At 39.1% G+C, this 17,472-nt stretch overlaps 1 protein-coding gene across 1 annotated transcript in view; it reads left to right on the top strand.

Moving 5' to 3' along the window:
• The first annotated feature begins 2,089 nt into the window (after positions 1-2,089).
• Positions 2,090-17,472, top strand: part of LOC148532406 (uncharacterized) — a 34,030-nt gene continuing 18,647 nt past the window's right edge. Inside the window, exon 1 of the mRNA XM_088467923.1 lies at positions 2,090-2,275. The gene's annotated coding sequence lies outside the window, so the exon portion shown is untranslated. The remainder of the gene's footprint in view (positions 2,276-17,472) is intronic.

Below are 17,472 nucleotides of genomic sequence, written 5' to 3'. Positions count from 1 at the left end.
TTTTCAACACATAAGTGTTAATTTATTCAATCTGGTCTTTACCTATAAATTTGAGAGTTTAGAAATAGAGTATTTGGACTTAGTACTTATAGATAAGAACAAAAAGGTAAAAACTAAGAACTTCATTAAACAGGTTGACAAAAACAGTTATCTACACTATAAAAGTGGTCACCAAAAATGCTGGAAAACTAATATCCCCTACTCACAGTTCTGTAGGATAAAAAGGAACAGTAGTAGCCAAATCTCCTGTGAAAAGCAATTGAATACGTATGCATCCAGATTCTTAGAAAGGGGTTATCCCAAAGACCTTGCCATCAAGACATTACAGAAACTAAGTCTACTAATAGATCTGAATTATTAATCTATAAGAATAGAAACATACCTTATAAAAATGATAATCTTAGTTTCATAACTACATTTAGTGAAGGGAAAAAGAAGACAAAAGCTTAATTCTTGAAACCTCCGAATGTTCTTCAAATGGATCAGGTTTCAAACACCATATTACCCTCTAAACCAGAAATAGTCTTTAAAAAAGTTAGGAAACTAAAAGCAATCTTAGCCCCTAGCATGCTTAATACTGATCCCAGTACAGCTCAGGCAGGATGGTTAGTGAAACCCAAAGGGTTCCATAAATGTAATATTTCTTGTAATTGCAAATTTGTAAGTAGAGAATTAAAAAGCTTTCACAATAACAAAGGTAAAGAATTCAAGATAAAATAAATCATGAATTGTTCTACTACTTATGTAGTTTATTTGATTGAGTGTAATTGTGGTTTTAAATATATAGGGAAAACAAAGAGACCTCTTAGAATAAGGGTACAGGAAAATGTAAGAAGCACAGATGGTGTAATGGTTAGCGTTACTGCCTCACAGCACTGAGGTCATGGGTTCGATTCCCACCATGGCCCTAACTGTGTGGAGTTTGTATATTCTCCCTGTGTTTGCGTGGGTTTCCACCCACACTCCAAAAATATACTGGTAGGTTAATTGGCTCCAAAACATAAAATTAACCCTAGTGTGTATGTGTGAGAGTATGTGATAGGGAATATAGATTGTAAGCTCCACTGGGGCAGGGACTGATGTGAATGGGCAAATATTCTCTGTAAAGCGCTGTGGAATATGTGTGTGCTGTATAAATAACTGGTAATAAATAAATAATAAATATTCGTAATAAATTGGAATCACACTCTATACCTAGGCACTTCAATAAGTTTCATGATTCCAACCTGGACCATTTTAGTTTTAAATGTATTGAACATGTGGTACTAGGAGAAAGGGATAATAAATTAGCTAAACAAGAAATGTATTGGATATATACGCTGGACACCCTCACTCCAAATGGTCTAAACGCCGGATATTAAATTGCCCCATTCCTTTGTTAATGGTTTAACTAGTCCCTATACCACTCCTTCTTTTATCTAGATTCTTCTTTTGTACATCTTTTTTAAACATCCTTTTATACATCTTTTTGATTATTAATTATTTATTACTATTATCTTCATTAATTTAGATCACCTTACATTTTTATATATTTTTATTTTAATATGAGCTGCATATTTTCTATCCATGATACTGTTCTGTATTATAGTGTCCAATCTAATGCATTTTAGTTAGATCCATTTTTTATGTAATTTTAATGAATTTAAATATACTAGTCTTGCCTATTCGATGAATTTATTCACCTGTCACTTTAGTTTCATTCATTGAGCTCTTCTCAATTTGTAAACCTGAGCCAGATGATCACTTCTGTTTCCTATTCTCTATTATCAGTATAAGCCACTCCAAAATGGCAGCCACCATGGACTACATAAACATGGCCGCCGGTCATGTGGTGTCTAAGTCATGCTGGTAAAAATCAATAGCAACACCAGAGGCAAAAGACACTGTCTCTCATTTGCATTGCAGTTATGACTGCATGACTTAATACAGTGCACGGACACTTATGTCAGGATGGTAACTTCTTCCCTCGGGACAGCAACTTCTTCCCTCGGGACAGCGCGATCCCCGCAATAGTAACATGAGAGCTGAGCACTCTCATTCATGCATGGATGTGAGATTAGGGATGCCGCCGATCACCTGGAGCAGGTCATTAACTTAATAAACACAGATATATATGTGCACTTTTGTGAGAGTATCTTCATTGACTAATCTACTCCTGAGGAATTCCCCAGAGCCTACAGTGGGACAAAACATGTTGAGAGCTGGAGAACTGGACCTCCTGTATACCAACTCCATAACACTTTGACCAGATAAGCCCATTTTACACTGTTAAATTGTACGAGTATTTGTTATATGTTTAATTAAATACTGTGTGTGTTAAAATGTATCACGTGATATGGAGGCTCTTTTTTGTCTATATATGTCTGGTTCTTTATTGAAGTCAAGAGACCTTATATACATTACCTTATGAAAAGCTGCAGTCGGTACGAAGCATATTTATTTGGGTGTTGGTGATTGCTGGGATTAATCACACGAGTGATTTATGTTTTTTCTGAAACTGTATGTGTTTCTGCATGATCACACTAATTCTGTGCAATCAGCATAGCCATATTTATTGTGTACATTATCAGGCTACACTATGTCTTTCTTTGTTTTCTTCTTTTTTTGAGCAATATTTCTTGGAGCACTGTATTCGAATATCCTGTCAGGACGTCCTTTAAAGATCAAATGGACTCACTATGAACAGTTTTGTTGCAAAGTATCTACATTAAGAACTGGTACACTGAAGGCGCCGTTCCTTCATTATTTCCATTATATATATGTATATATATATTGGTGCAATCACGCTACCCACCTCACGGTCCCTAGCAGTACGTACCCACATATTAATTCTTATTACATTTCATAAAATTTAGTTCATTTTAATTTTAATTTTTTAGTTTTTCAGTGTTACTGCTCATGTACATTTAGGTTCCCCCAGCATAGGCGCACATCGCGCATCACATGCTGCACTCAGCGCCCGCTTCAGTCCCGTTCCTGATTAGCAAGTGTCACCATGGTGACCAATACCGCTCCGGGAATCCCCTCCCTGATAGGCTGCACCACACCATGTGGCGCACGACGCAGGGGATACCTGCGTCTATGCATCACACGGCACACCACACCCCCGGACAACCCGGACTACATGACCCACCAGGCTTTCATGCAATAGGACACTAGCGTGCACGTGGGAAGTGACAGAGGATATCCCGATGCTCCCACGGCAACGCTCACTGCCCGGCAGCCCGGCCATCACCACGTGGCGTTAACCCCACGCCCAAACACACACATCCCCCGCCTGCAGTATAGCCACATGTATTCAATGATTAGCCAATTCATGTGTCAATCACCTACACTGCCCCCTCTTACCTACCTGCATCCCATTTCTGAATAGCACCTTCAGCTCCAATAGGCTAGCCAACTCACTGGGTATGCCCACACACCCTCCCTCCACCTATATATCACCCTCAGTCCATCTATCAGTAACTCCTTGAAGAAGGCTTAAGGCCGAAACGCATTGGAGATTACATACCCTTGCCCAGATTACTGCATCACCACACCTTGGTGTTCATCACCAACCCCATGGCAAGGTGGGACAGAACTACAAATGCGGACCATCGCATCATCCCCACCCTCGGAGCAGTGACGGGCGCCCATCCGGGAACACCGTGCGGGCTCGCAGTGTGCCAGCTACCCCTGGACCTACACCAGAGAACATAACAACTGTGCACCAACCAGGGACAGCACACCTACCAGTAGGTAACAATACGACCAGTGCGGGACGCCGCTACTGTCACTGTACGGGACTTTTTTGGCAACACCACACATCCTGGTCCACTAAGACTGAGACCATAGGTCCAGCAAATGGGTCATGCAGAAGTAAGGGCCGCACGGCAAGGAGCCCCCTAAAAGGGCCCACCAACTCCCTGACCAGGAAAACAACGGAACTCGCTACCCATCCCCAATCCCACTCACGGAACCACCTGGGGAGCATTGTGTCTCACCAATAAACAGGTTGGATTCAATTTCCAGTGTCTGGCTCTTTATTGCACACCATACACCACCTACACTGCAGGCACACACCCGCACACGCCTTCCCCCGCAACATCAAACCCCCTTATCCCGCCCTCCCCATTCATTTCCCCCCCTGTCTTCCCCCAACCCCCCCACCCCCTCCACATTCCCCCCCCACACACATACACACAGGAGCGCACGTGTACCCCCTTCCTCCAGCTTTAATCCAACAGGATCCGGTACTCCAGTTCTACGTGCAGCACCACCATACCCCATTTTTTGCCCTAGCCTACCCCCAACTCCACCCCCTCCCCCCCTCCTCCACTCCCCAACACATCCATCACACTCACCTACTAGAACCTGAAGCGCGGACCACTCTGCTTACTATATGTATATATATATATATATGTGTATATATATATCTCAAGACTATGGGCCTACCCACCATATCCAGGTAACCTCTATAGGCTAGGTCCCTAACGTACTAGGGTTCAAATCCAGTTTGCACAGCCGAGCCACCCCAGGGCATTGCTATAATGAGAAAATTGAAATGTGAAGTAAAAAAGGTAATAGCAGCTATGGCTGCATGGAAAGGTGAAAATACAAATATAATAAAAACAAACAGTGAAGTGTTAAAATTGTGCAAGAAAGAAAGAATGTGTTATAATGTGATGCCCTGATGCAGACCAACCAAAGCAATCCAGGGGACCCACACCCCAAAAATCAACCCAAAGTTGCACTACAGTATATTACTTGTAGGACTTACCTAAAATTGTGCCAATTTCTAGTGTGCATATACAATACCAGACTCCATGCTTTTAAACCAATAGGGGAGGGGTATTAGTCCAGGCTGAAGGTGTCTCTTTTCCTTCAGGTGTGCAAGAAAGCACATTAAATGGAGTGTATAGGAAAGAGTCCTTGACTGCATACCCTGAATATATATAATAGGAGGTGCTACCTGTTGAGACAAATTGCAGGCACAGAAACAGACAAATCACAGGTGCACAACTCAAAATTTAGCAATCAATAGAGGTTTTTAGCATAATCATGGCCAAGGTTATGGGCCTACCCACCATATCCAGGTAACCTCTGTAGGGTAGGTCCCTAACATACTAGGCTTCAAATCCAGAGCACATTGACACCCCTAAATCGGTGCAGCTGAGACACCTCGGGGCATTGCTATAATGAGAAAAGTGTAATGTGAAGTAAGAAAGGTAAGAGCAGTTATGGCTGCATAGAAAGGTGAAAATACAAATATAATATAAACAAACAGTAAAGTGTTAAAATTATACAAAAAAGAAAGAATGTTTTATAATGCAATGCCCTGAAGCCGACCAACCAAGCAATCCAGGGGACCCACGCCGCAAAAATCAACCCAAAGTTGCACTACAGTATATAACTTGTAGGACTTACCTAAAAATGTGCCTATTACTCATGTGTATATACCAGACTTGTGCACCTGAGTTGTGCACCTGTGATTTGTCTGTTTCTGTGCCTGCAGTAAGTCTCAACACTCAACAGGTAGCACCTCCCATTATATATATTCAGGGTGTGCAGTCCAGGACTCTTTCCTATACCATCCATTTTAATGTGCTTTATTGCACACCTGAAGGAAAGGAGATGCCTTCAGCCTGGACTAGCACCCCTCCCCTATTGGTTTAAAAGCATGCACACTAGTAATAGGCACAATTTTAGGTAAGTCCTACAAGTTATATACAGTACTGTAGTGCAACTTTGGGTTGATTTTTGGGGCGTGGGTCTCCAGGATTGCTTTGGTTGTTCTGCTTCAGGGCATCACATTATAACACATTCTTTATTTTTTGCACAATTTTAACACTTTACTGGTTGTTTTTATTATATTTGTATTTTCACCTTTCTATGCAGCCATAGCTGCTCTTACCTTTCTTACTTCACATTTCACTTTTCTCATTATAGCGATACCCTGGGGTGGTTCAGCTGCACCGATTTAAGGGTGTCCTGCACTCTGGATTTGAACCCTAGTATGTAAGGGACATACCCTAAAGAGGTTACCTGGATATGGTGGGTAGACCCATAACCTTGGACATGATTATGCTAAAAACCTCTTTTGATTGCAAAATGTTATCGCATAATGCATTTATATTTAATCAGTAATTTGGAGTTGTGCACCTGTGATTTGTCTGTCTGTGTGATATATACAGTCAGGTGAATACATATTGGGGCATTGACAGAATTTTCATATTTTGGCCTCTATTCAACACCACAATGGATTTGAAATTAAACAAACAAGATGTGCTTTAACTGCAGACTTTCAGATTTAATTTGAGGGTAATTACATCCAAATCAGGTGAACGGTGTAGGAATTACAACAGTTTCTATATGTGCCTCCCACTTTTTAAGGGGCCAAAAGTAATGGGACTATCAACTCAAAAGCTATTTCATGGACAGATGTGGGCTATTCCCTCATTATTTCATTATCAATTAAGCAGGTAAAACGTCTGGAGTTGATTCTAGGTGTGACATTTGCATTTGGAATCAGTTGCTGTCGACTCTCAATTTGAGATACAAAGAGCTGTCACTATCAGTGAAGCAAGCCATCATTAGGCTGATAAAATCAAAACAAACCCATCAGAGAGATAGCAAAAACATTAGGTGTGTCCAAATCAACTGTATGGAACATTCTTAAAAAGAAAGAACGCACCGGAGAGCTCAGCAACACCAAAAGACCCGGAAGACCACGGAAAACAACTGTGGTGGATGACAGAAGAATTATTTCCCTGGTGAAGAATAACCCCTTCACAACAGTTGGCCAAATCAAGAACACTCTTCAGGAGGTAGATGTATATGTGTCAAAGTCAACAATCAAGAGAAGACTTCACAAGAGTGAATATTGAGGGTTCACCACAAGATGAAACCATTGGTGAGCCACAAAAACAGGAAGACCAGATTTGAGTTTGCCAAACAACATCTAAAAAAGCCATTACAGTTCTGGAACAACATCCTATGGACAGATGAGACAAAGGTCAATTTGTACCAGAGTGATGGGAAGAGAAGAGTATGGAGAAGGAAAGGAACTGCTCATGATCCAAAACATACCACCTCATCATTGAAGCATGATGGTGGTAGTGTCATGGTGTGGGCATGTATGGCTGCCAATGGAACTAGTTCCCTTGTATTTATTGATGATGTGACTGCTGACAAAAGCAGCAGAATGAGTACTGAAGTGTTTCGGGCAATATTATATGCTCATATTCAGTCAAATGCTTCAGAACTCATTGGACGGCGCTACACAGTGCAGATGGACAATGACCCGAAGCATACTGCAAAAGCAACCAAAGAGTTTTTTTAAGGCTAAAAAGTGGCATGTTATGCAATGGCCAAGTCAATCCCCTGACTTGAATCCGATGGAGTATGCATTTCACATGATGAAGACAAAACTGAAGGAAAAATACCCCAAGAACAAGCAGGAACTGAAGACATTTGCAGTAGAGGCCTGGCAGAGCGTCACCAGAGATGAAACCCAGCGTCTGGTGATGTCTAAGCATTCCAGACTTCAGGCTGTAATTGCCTGCAAAGGATTTGCAACAAAGTATTAAAAAGTGATAGTTAGATTTAGAATTGTGTAGTTTGTCCCATTACTTTTGGCCCCTTAAAAAATTGGAGGCACATATAGAGAACCATGTAATTCCTACACCGTTCACCTGATTTGGATGTAATTACCCTCAAATTAAATCTGAGTCTGCAGTTAAATCACATCTTGTTTGTTTCATTTCAAAGCCATTGTGGTGGTGAATAGAGGCCAAAATATGAAAATTCTGTCAATGTCCCATTATTTATGCACCTGACTGTATATGTGTGTGTATATATATATATATATATATATATATATATATATATATTATACAGCAAAGGCTTGGCACTCTTCCACAGCAAATGAAATATCGGTGCCCTCCGCAATAAGATAAATACAGCATACAGAAGGCGGCGGCACTCTCAATAATATAATTAAAGAAACGGGTCACAGACCATCAGTGAAGTTTCAACGTTTCAATCTTAATAGATTTTCATCAGGAATAGTATACAATACAAAAAGCACTTACCTAAATACACTTCTAAAACACCCCCAGTGTGCTGAAGCCCGAGTCCATCTGAACAACGTATTGACGTCATCACGTTGCATAGTGCAAGCGGATGTGACACCCACCCGTCAGAAGTTACTGTGGCAACAGTAAACAAAAGACAGTGAGCCCTGCACCACATGAAACAAATACAAAATATATAACAGCAGCGGAGAAAAAACATTGAGGGTATCAAGATACCCTGTCTTACGTAAATGTCGGCAGAGTGATAGCACTAGTGGTCATTAACAATAATACATACATATTAAAGAAAACATGTCACATTTTAAAAGTGCTTTGGCTCTGTCTCCTCCCCTCAGACTGTCTGGGACAAAATCTATCATTTTATAACGTAACGTAGATAGGGCATGTTTATGTTCTTTAAAATGCCTAGCAACAGGCTGATCCTCTTCTCTACCCTGTAGTGCTAGTCTAATAGATGACCTATGTAAGGCCATCCGTTCTTTGAATTGTCTTGTAGTTTTCCCTACGTACATGTGTCCACACGGATACCTGATGTAATATACAACATACTGACTAGAGCAGGTTAAGACATGTCTGATTCTGAACTTTTTTCCCAAATAAGGGTGCACAAATGTGTCCCCCGTTTCTAGGTAGCCACAGGTGGTGCAACCCAGGCATTTATAATTGCCTGTTTTTTTCATCAAAAAGTGGGTAGGGTGGGTAGCTTTCTGTCCGGAGATATCCATATGTACCAGCCAATCACGTAGATTTTTCCCCGCTTATAACATGGTAACAAATTGGTATTCTTCAGCAGGGGCAGCTCTTTGTCAGCTTTAAGCATGGGCCAAAAGTGTTTGGCCGAATTGACCAGTTTCTTACTACCAGCAGAGTAATTGACCCACACCAGTTTATTGTCAGTATTACTCTTAATGGTAGAAAGAAGAGTATGTTCTTTAGCAACTGCCATCGCTTTTTTGCGGGCTTCATGCAATATAGGCAAGGAATATCCTCTATCCAAGAACTTTTTAGTCATCAAATCCATTTGATGACTTTCATCATCCTCATCGCTGCAAATCCTCCTCAGCCTTAAATATTGGGAGAAGGGTAGGCCACTTTTTAGTGAAGCGGGATGATGACTGGAAGCTAGTAACAAATTGTTGCGATCAGTGGTCTTTTTATATATTGATGTGGCAAGTCTGCCCTCATGGTATGTAATAAGTACATCTAGGTAATTGATACTCTGGGAATCAATTTCATAGGTGAATTTAATATCTGGATCACTAGCATTGACAGATGTCATCATGTCTAAAAATTGTTCCCTACTCCCACTCCAAAGCACAAATACATCATCTATGTATCTCGTATACAATTTGATGTATTTGGAGAACTTGCAATTACTCAGAAACAGATCTCTCTCTACGCTAAACATGAAGCTGTTCGCATAGGCTGGGGCTGCGCATGAGCCCATGGCGCAGCCCAAGACCTGTAAATAAAAAGCATTATCAAAGGTAAAGTAGTTTTTTGTCAGAATAAGTTGTAGCAGTTCTAAAAAGAATGAAAGCTCTGGACCCATGTAGAGCTGGTTATTCATCAATAAGAGTCTCATTGCAGATAGACCCCTACTATGCGGGATACTGGTATAGAGGCTTATAACGTCAATCGTGCATAGCCAGCAACAGGATGGAATGTCACCCAAGTTTTTAATTTTCTTCAAGAAAGAGGTAGTGTCTTTCAGATATGTGCTTTCCACTTGGATGACAGGTTGTAAATAAAAGTCTATATATCTGGACACATTGTAAAAAATGGAATCTCTAGCTGAAATTATTGGTCTCCCCAGTGGATTTCGTGCATCTTTGTGCACCTTTGGCAGAGTGTAGAATAAAGGGACTAAAGGTGATTCAGGTAATAAGGCTTTCATAGTATGCTGATTAATCCATCCATTATCGACTGCAAGCTGTAGTACAGAAGATAATTATTTTTTGAATATAGCTGAAGGGTCTGATTGTAATTTTTTATAAACAGAACTGTCTGACAGTTGTCTATATGCTTCTGCCCTATAATCAGCAATATCCTGCACTACAATACCCCCACCCTTATCAGCGGGGCGTATTATAATGTCTTTATCATTGCCCAGAGATCTAAGGGCCAACATCTCTTTTTTAGATAGATTAGGATGTTTGTAGTCATGTGAAGTCGAAACTTCTGCAATAGTTTGCTCCATAATTTTAGTGAAAGCCTTGATGGTATTATTCTGAGTACCCGGATCAAAACAAGATTTTACTTTGGACATTTTTATGAGTCCATTATGGGTATAATAGGATTTTGTCCAAAGTGATCCTTCAGTCTCAATTGCCTCCCAAGTCTAAAGACATCAGTTTTACTCTCAAAGGAGTCAAATTGCACCGTAGGAACAAAGCTTAAACCCTTGCATAAAATAGTGTTCTCTTCCTCAGTTAAAATCCTAGAGGATAAATTATAAATTATTTCTTTTTCTTTAATGGCTGTTTTTTCTTTCCTTTGGCATTGTCCGCCCCTTCTTGTATAGATACTAAACCCGGGTCTTTGCGAGCCCCTTTAGGGGTAACTACCCGGGCTGATAGACTGCCACTAGTACCAGCACATTCTGAGTCACTTGATAACCCACCACTCGAGGTATCCGTGTCAAGTGGAAATCGTCTGACACATTTATTGATATTAAAATGTTGACTTCTGTTGCTTGAGGGGTTTAGGGCCCAAGAATAGACTTTTTTCTCCTCGTAATCTCTGTTAACAGTTTCCAATTTGTTCTGTTTAAACTTAATGAGATCTTTTTTATACTTGTCAATCTGAACACCCAATTTAGTCAACCAATCACCAGCGGGGTCTTCCGTCAATTTAGCTAAGAGCAATTATTCGAACGATTTGATCTTCTCTTTTACCACATTGAGTTCTCTTGCGGACTCTTCCACCACAAGCAGAATGAGGTCAAATGACGCTTTATTGAGGATGGCTGCCCACCTGCGGCAAAATTCTGGATTAAAACGACCAATAGTCGGAATGTTACGGATACGAAACCCCCTCGGAATCTTTTTTATCCTGAAATAGTCCAACAATGTCACGCCATGCAAGAAAAAGTCAGTCTCACGCTTTTTCAGTTTCAACAATTGTAGAAAATAGTGTTCAATCGATTCATCTCCAGCCGTCGTAGAAAGGTTTTCTTTAAACAGGATATTTTCTGCATCAGACTCCGAAAATGTGAGTAAATCACCCAATGGTAATTCCACATCAGCAAATCCAAGAGATGAATCGATTGAACACTATTTTCTACAATTGTTGAAACTGAAAAAGCGTGAGACTGACTTTTTCTTGCATGGCCTGGGTTGCACCACCTGTGGCTACCTAGAAACGGGAGACACATTTGTGCACCCTTATTCTGGAAAAAAGTTCAGAATCCGACATGTCTTAACCTGCTCTAGTCAGTATGTTGTATATTACATCAGGTGTCCGTGTGGACACATGTACGTAGGGAAAACTACAAGACAATTCAAAGAACGGATGGCCTTACATAGGTCATCTATTAGACTAGCACTACAGGGTAGAGAAGAGGATCAGCCTGTTGCTAGGCATTTTAAAGAACATAAACATGCCCTATCTACGTTACGTTATAAAATGATAGATTTTGTCCCAGACAGTCTGAGGGGAGGAGACAGAGCCAAAGCACTTTTAAAATGTGAAGCACGCTGGATTCACATTCTTAATACCGTACATCCGTACGGTCTGAATGAAAATCTAAGTTTGACATGTTTTCTTTAATATGTATGTATTATTGTTATAGACCACTAGTGCTATCACTCTGCCAACATTTCCGTAAGACAGGATATCTTGATACCCATCAATGTTTTTTCTCCACTGCTGTTATATATTTTGTATTTGTTTCATGTGGTGCAGGGCTCACTGTCTTTTGTTTACTGTTGCCACAGTAACTTCTGACGGGTGGGTGTCACATCCATTTGCACTATGCAACGTGATGACGTCAATACGTTGTTCAGATGGACTCGGGCTTCAGCACACTGGGGGTGTTTTAGAAGTGTATTTAGGTAAGTGCTATTTGTATTGTATACTATTCCTGATGAAAATCTATTAAGATTGAAACGTTGAAACTTCACTCATGGTCTGTGACCCGTTTCTTTAATTATATTATTGACGAGTGCCGCCGCCTTCTGTATGCTGTGTGTATATGTATATATATATATATATATATATATATATATATATATATACATATATATATCAGACAAGAGGAAGACTTTCATTACAGTTGAAATGGACATCATTTTTCACTATGTGAATAAAGTAACATATCTACCAACTAAACGTGAGTGCTGGTTTTTACACTTTGCTGCTTCAGGAAGTGTTAGTGGTTAATGTGTGTATATATATAATATATATTTATATACACACACTAGGTCATCAGACTTAGCATATACTAGGTCACCTCAGTCTCCATTCCCTGTGCTTGGCACCACCATCTCTCTGGAACTCCCGCCACCTCTTTCAAATCCTGCATTTGCCCATGGAATGACTACCAGGTCTCTCATACTTGCCAGATATATTCCCCTGGTCCCATTATAGTGAATCAGTAGCCAGCTTTCTCCATACATGGTTAGTGCTCTGTCTATTCCTGATCTTTTGATCAAATTCCAGTAACCACAACTGGTCATCACCATTTGTGCCGAATGGTGTATATGTATCCAATTATACACTAAATGGTAGGGCAGCAGAGTCAGTTTGCCTGATAATAATTGTATTTTACACACACTATATATGTGCAGATGCAATTTTCTATAGGACTCTTTGATTTAATCCACAATGGGATTTGCAATGGTATATTTAGTGAATTTTTCACATATCTTAAGGTAATTTAACACATGCCATCATATTTAGAATACTTCCTATAGTAGGGTATGTTTTATCCACACAAACTTGAAACATCCAGACTAAACTAATTATTTGTATGACTTCTGCTGGATGTAACACCCCCAGATCTAATCCTGGTGGATTAAATCCCGACACTCGAAGGCCAGCAGATGAAGATCCTAACTATGGTTAGTAAGTGCCCTAACCCTCGGCTCTCTCCCCCTAACTCTAACCCTCCCTTATTGGTGCCTAACCCTAACCTGCCCCCTAGTGCCTAAATCTAATATCCCCCCAGGGGTGCCCAAAATTAACCTCCCCTCACCCTAAACCTAATCCTCCCAGAGGGTGCCTAACACAAATCCCCTTACCTTAGCCTAACCCTAACCCTCCCAGGAGGTTGACTAACCCTAAGAGTCCCTGGGAGTTCCTAAACCTAGCCCTCCTCCCCACAGCTAAGAGCTCCCGACGCCCTATTTTTAGTCCCATGCCGAGCTTTCACTGTCTGGATTTTCGGCGGTTGGCAAAGAAACCACCAGCTTCCTGACTACATCCCCAGCTGGATATATGAATACATTAAATATATAATCTCTACTGATAACGCAATATTTCTGGATTACTTACAAACCTTACTTGTTATAAAGAGCACTGAAATAATTCACACAAATACAGATTCTAAAATAAATGACAATGCTTTTACTAAAAGACAGCTTAATCATAGATATATATTTTGCCAATGCAGACTTACAACAAAAAACATAGGTTATACCAACAGCAGTAGGGAATACTTTTAAAATAAATTTGTGACACCCAGTACAGCATTTCGGGATAGCAATCAGCCAATACTTCATACATACATAATGGTAAGGGCACACCCAACCCTCATTCTGCGCTCTCTCCTCTGTTCTCCGACTGCTCCTCTCTCCCTCTTTCTCTGGTCAAATTTATACCCTAATTTTATTTATACCTTCAATTAGTCCAATTAATCTAATTAATATTTGGACATTCTAGGCCCTCATTGGTCATCTGTGCTAAAGACACAATATTGACACTATTCTGTTGGTTTTTTTTTGTTCCCATGTAGAATTCTGACATGATCATCCATTTAGCCTTCATTTCTGCTTATTGCAGACAAATGCTATCTATGTTAGCTCATTTGTTTATGTAATAACTGAGACTTGCTGTCAGCTGCTCTGTGCATATTAAAACTTATACATTTTAAACATATAATTCTTATTGCCAAGACAATGTATATAGCAGTTTAACCTATATATATATATATATATATATATATATATATATATATATATATATATATATATATATAATCTCCGCAGTTAATCATACCTGCAGAGAAATAAAACACTAATCTCTACACACTTTTTAATACATCATTTAACATGCTTTTAGCTAAGATATAAAATAAAATGGCTGCTGCATCAGACACACACTTACTTTAGAGAGGAAAAAGAAGGCCTTGTCCTCTACAGGCCTGGGGCCATTCGACAAGTGCGGCCTTCCGCAACTCACACAACAAATACATTTATTCTAAATAATTTCTATATATTCTAAAGTGCAGTGCAGGAAAATAAAGTTATATAAGCATGCATATATTTATGAATTGCTGAAGGAATATGTATGTCCACATATTCCTGTTTTATCACTACATATTTCAGTGCTAGCATACACATGATACACTGGTATGTGTGAAAAACTGTTTTAATTGTTTTATACCAAAATTAAAATAAATTCATGTTGAGTATTATAATTTTATTACCCAGGAGCCAGTTTTGCTTTACACTGAATGGATTCATATTATAGTGATCCACTCATAATTGTTTGTTTACACATAGAAGCTGGTTACCAGTTCAGTGTGGAATATAACAGAGTATTGTGTGATTCTGTATACTACCCTAATGATTGAAAGAAAATGATTGAAAATAAATGCAACCAAGCTTTTATATTTCACATTTATTTTATTGCTTTAATTTGGAGTTTTAAATGTAAGATACACCCTAGTCTAAATAGAGAGCAACTGTTTTTATTGAACATACTGTATGCTGTACAAAAAATAGTCTACATGACACCTTAAGTTGAAAGTAATCAAAGTAATCAAAGCAACTTGATTGAGATCATCTCACTATTATATTGTTAAAAGAACAGTTGTCACTGCTGAATAGCTAAAATGAACACTAAAATATATTTTCTTGGGGAAACTTAAACTTAATCTGTCAACAGGGCACAATAGTTTGTAATTCTTATGAGACTGTACAGGTGTCTGTTATTGCTGTAGTACAAAGCTTTTAAGCATCAGGTTGTCATCAAGTAATTCTCTCTAAATATCCCTTTGGGCAGAAAAAAATGATTTTTGCTACTAACCCATGTTCATCCATGCTGAAAGATATAGAAATAGCAGAAATCCTTTTATGTTATATTACTGTACTGTGTATAAAATGATTTGAACAGTAATTCACATACAATATTCTTTGCATGAGGTGAGTATTCTTGTGTTTTACTGCCATCATGTGGTACAGCTTTCAATAAACTTAAAGAGTAGATGTTTTGATTTTATTATCTGGCTAAATATGGTAAAATTAAATACACTGTATAATATTTCTAAGTAGAATTTACTTTAGCATATTTATTAAATTGTGTTTATTGTTATGGTTTGGAGGTTATGTATATTTTAAGTACATGTATTTTAAATAGTATTCTGGTGTACTGTAGTTTGTTTTTGCCATTTATGGAAATTGAGACAAAATTGTAATTGATTTTTTTTTCAGTTACACATTTATCTTATTTGTCTTATGGAGAGCAAAGTAATAAATTTTTAATAAGTTACTTAAATTTAAGAAAATGATTAAGATATATTTTTATTTTTTTTATGTTGGTTCCATAAACCATAAATCAGAATCTACATAAATAATCTTACTTCCAACCATATTTTTTTCTCTATATACTGTAAGAAAAAATATAGATACAGTCAGACCATGAAGAGCAAAGCAATAGTGGTGTTGGGTTAATCAATTATCATAATAGTCTTTAGTTTGAATAACCAGTTTATAATTTTCAGTAAACAACACAAATTTATTCCAGTGTTTAAATAGGGCATGAATGTCAAACTTGAAAAGCCCATGATATGGGCTCATTTAAACAAAAAATCCAGTTAAGATGCCCATGTCATGATAGCCATTGACTTACTTGTTCCAGAATGCTATAATAGCCACTAGTATGACATGCTGTTGTATTTAGTTTAACCACAGATTATTTATGTTTTGGATATATAATTAATGTGGACTGTGAATACATGCTGAAAAAAAACTCCCTCTTGCACATTAACTCTATATACAATAGGTTGCCAGGGTAGGGGACGTTAGTGGGCCTGTTGGAGAAGTGCTTGACCACCTAATATATGACAAGGAAAGAATGGTGGAAGGAACATATGTCACAAAGGTGAATGAGGAGATGTTTTTTAATCACAGTGGTTCAGTCCAGAGCTGTTGAGTAAACTTTTCCAGAATGTGCACTTCAAATTATATACTGTCTCATTATAAGTAAGAAGAATTTTCAATATAATCCACTACTTTGTTTCCAAGGAGTCCATGTATGGATTGTTGCTATGTACTACTAGCAAAATGCAGGAAATTTCACAGAAATCTCTGGCAGAGTGATAATTAGCACTGACAGATGACAGTCCCCATGAATTTAAATGGAGACTACGATCTCAGACCTGTGTATCAAACTCCAAAAAGGGAAACTTTCCAGAGTTTGGCCTCAGTAGTTTACACCATCTTGAGATGGTGTAAATTGCTTAAAGCCTATGGAGGCTTATAAGCAAGGGAGAGATCTCCAAATCCCTCTCCCATAGCCTCCAGTTGGCAGCAAAAAATGACACTGTGTGCATGCACAGTGTCAGCTTCTCCCAGAGATGCCTTTCACAAATGTGAAAGAATTCAACAAAATCCCAGGGATATAACTTGCAGGGAGATCAGTTACTGCAACCACTGTCCCTGCAAGATTCTCATTGTACACAGCGGAGATATTTTCATGTAAAATTAAAATATACACCATGATACGGATACTTAATAATCGCTGCAGTTCTGCAGTTATTAATAGATAGACCCCCAAAAGTCAATACTTGCAATGCCATGCTAAATGTTGTCTAAAGAAAGTGGAAGTCCATTTACAGTAGAGATGAGCGGGTCTGACCCACCCGAACTTCGTGATCCCAGGCGAGATCCTATGATGGTCCAGGTGATCGATGCCATTTTCACTCTGGCTGTGGAGAGTGTACAGAGCAGATGTGCTGTTCTTTTAGGGTGCAGTCAATGTTGTGTGTTGTCAGTGACTTGTCACTATTTGTTCAAAGGTGCAGTGTTGTCAGACTGGGGCTTCAGTACATAAAGTGAGGGTGCTGCTGTGTCACTCACTGTTGTCCTGTCAATCAAGGGGCATGGGCTGCACTATCTAAAGGGCTGCTGCTGTGTTGTCCATAAACAGGCTTGGGCTGCAGTACATAAAGGGG

Source organism: Taudactylus pleione, unplaced genomic scaffold, assembly GCF_031769625.1.
Source record: "Taudactylus pleione unplaced genomic scaffold, aTauple2 ptg000078l, whole genome shotgun sequence".
Classification (NCBI taxonomy): Eukaryota; Metazoa; Chordata; class Amphibia; order Anura; family Myobatrachidae; genus Taudactylus; species Taudactylus pleione.
The sequence above is the reverse complement of the archived record's forward strand: the minus strand, read 5'-3'. Positions and strand labels throughout refer to the sequence as shown.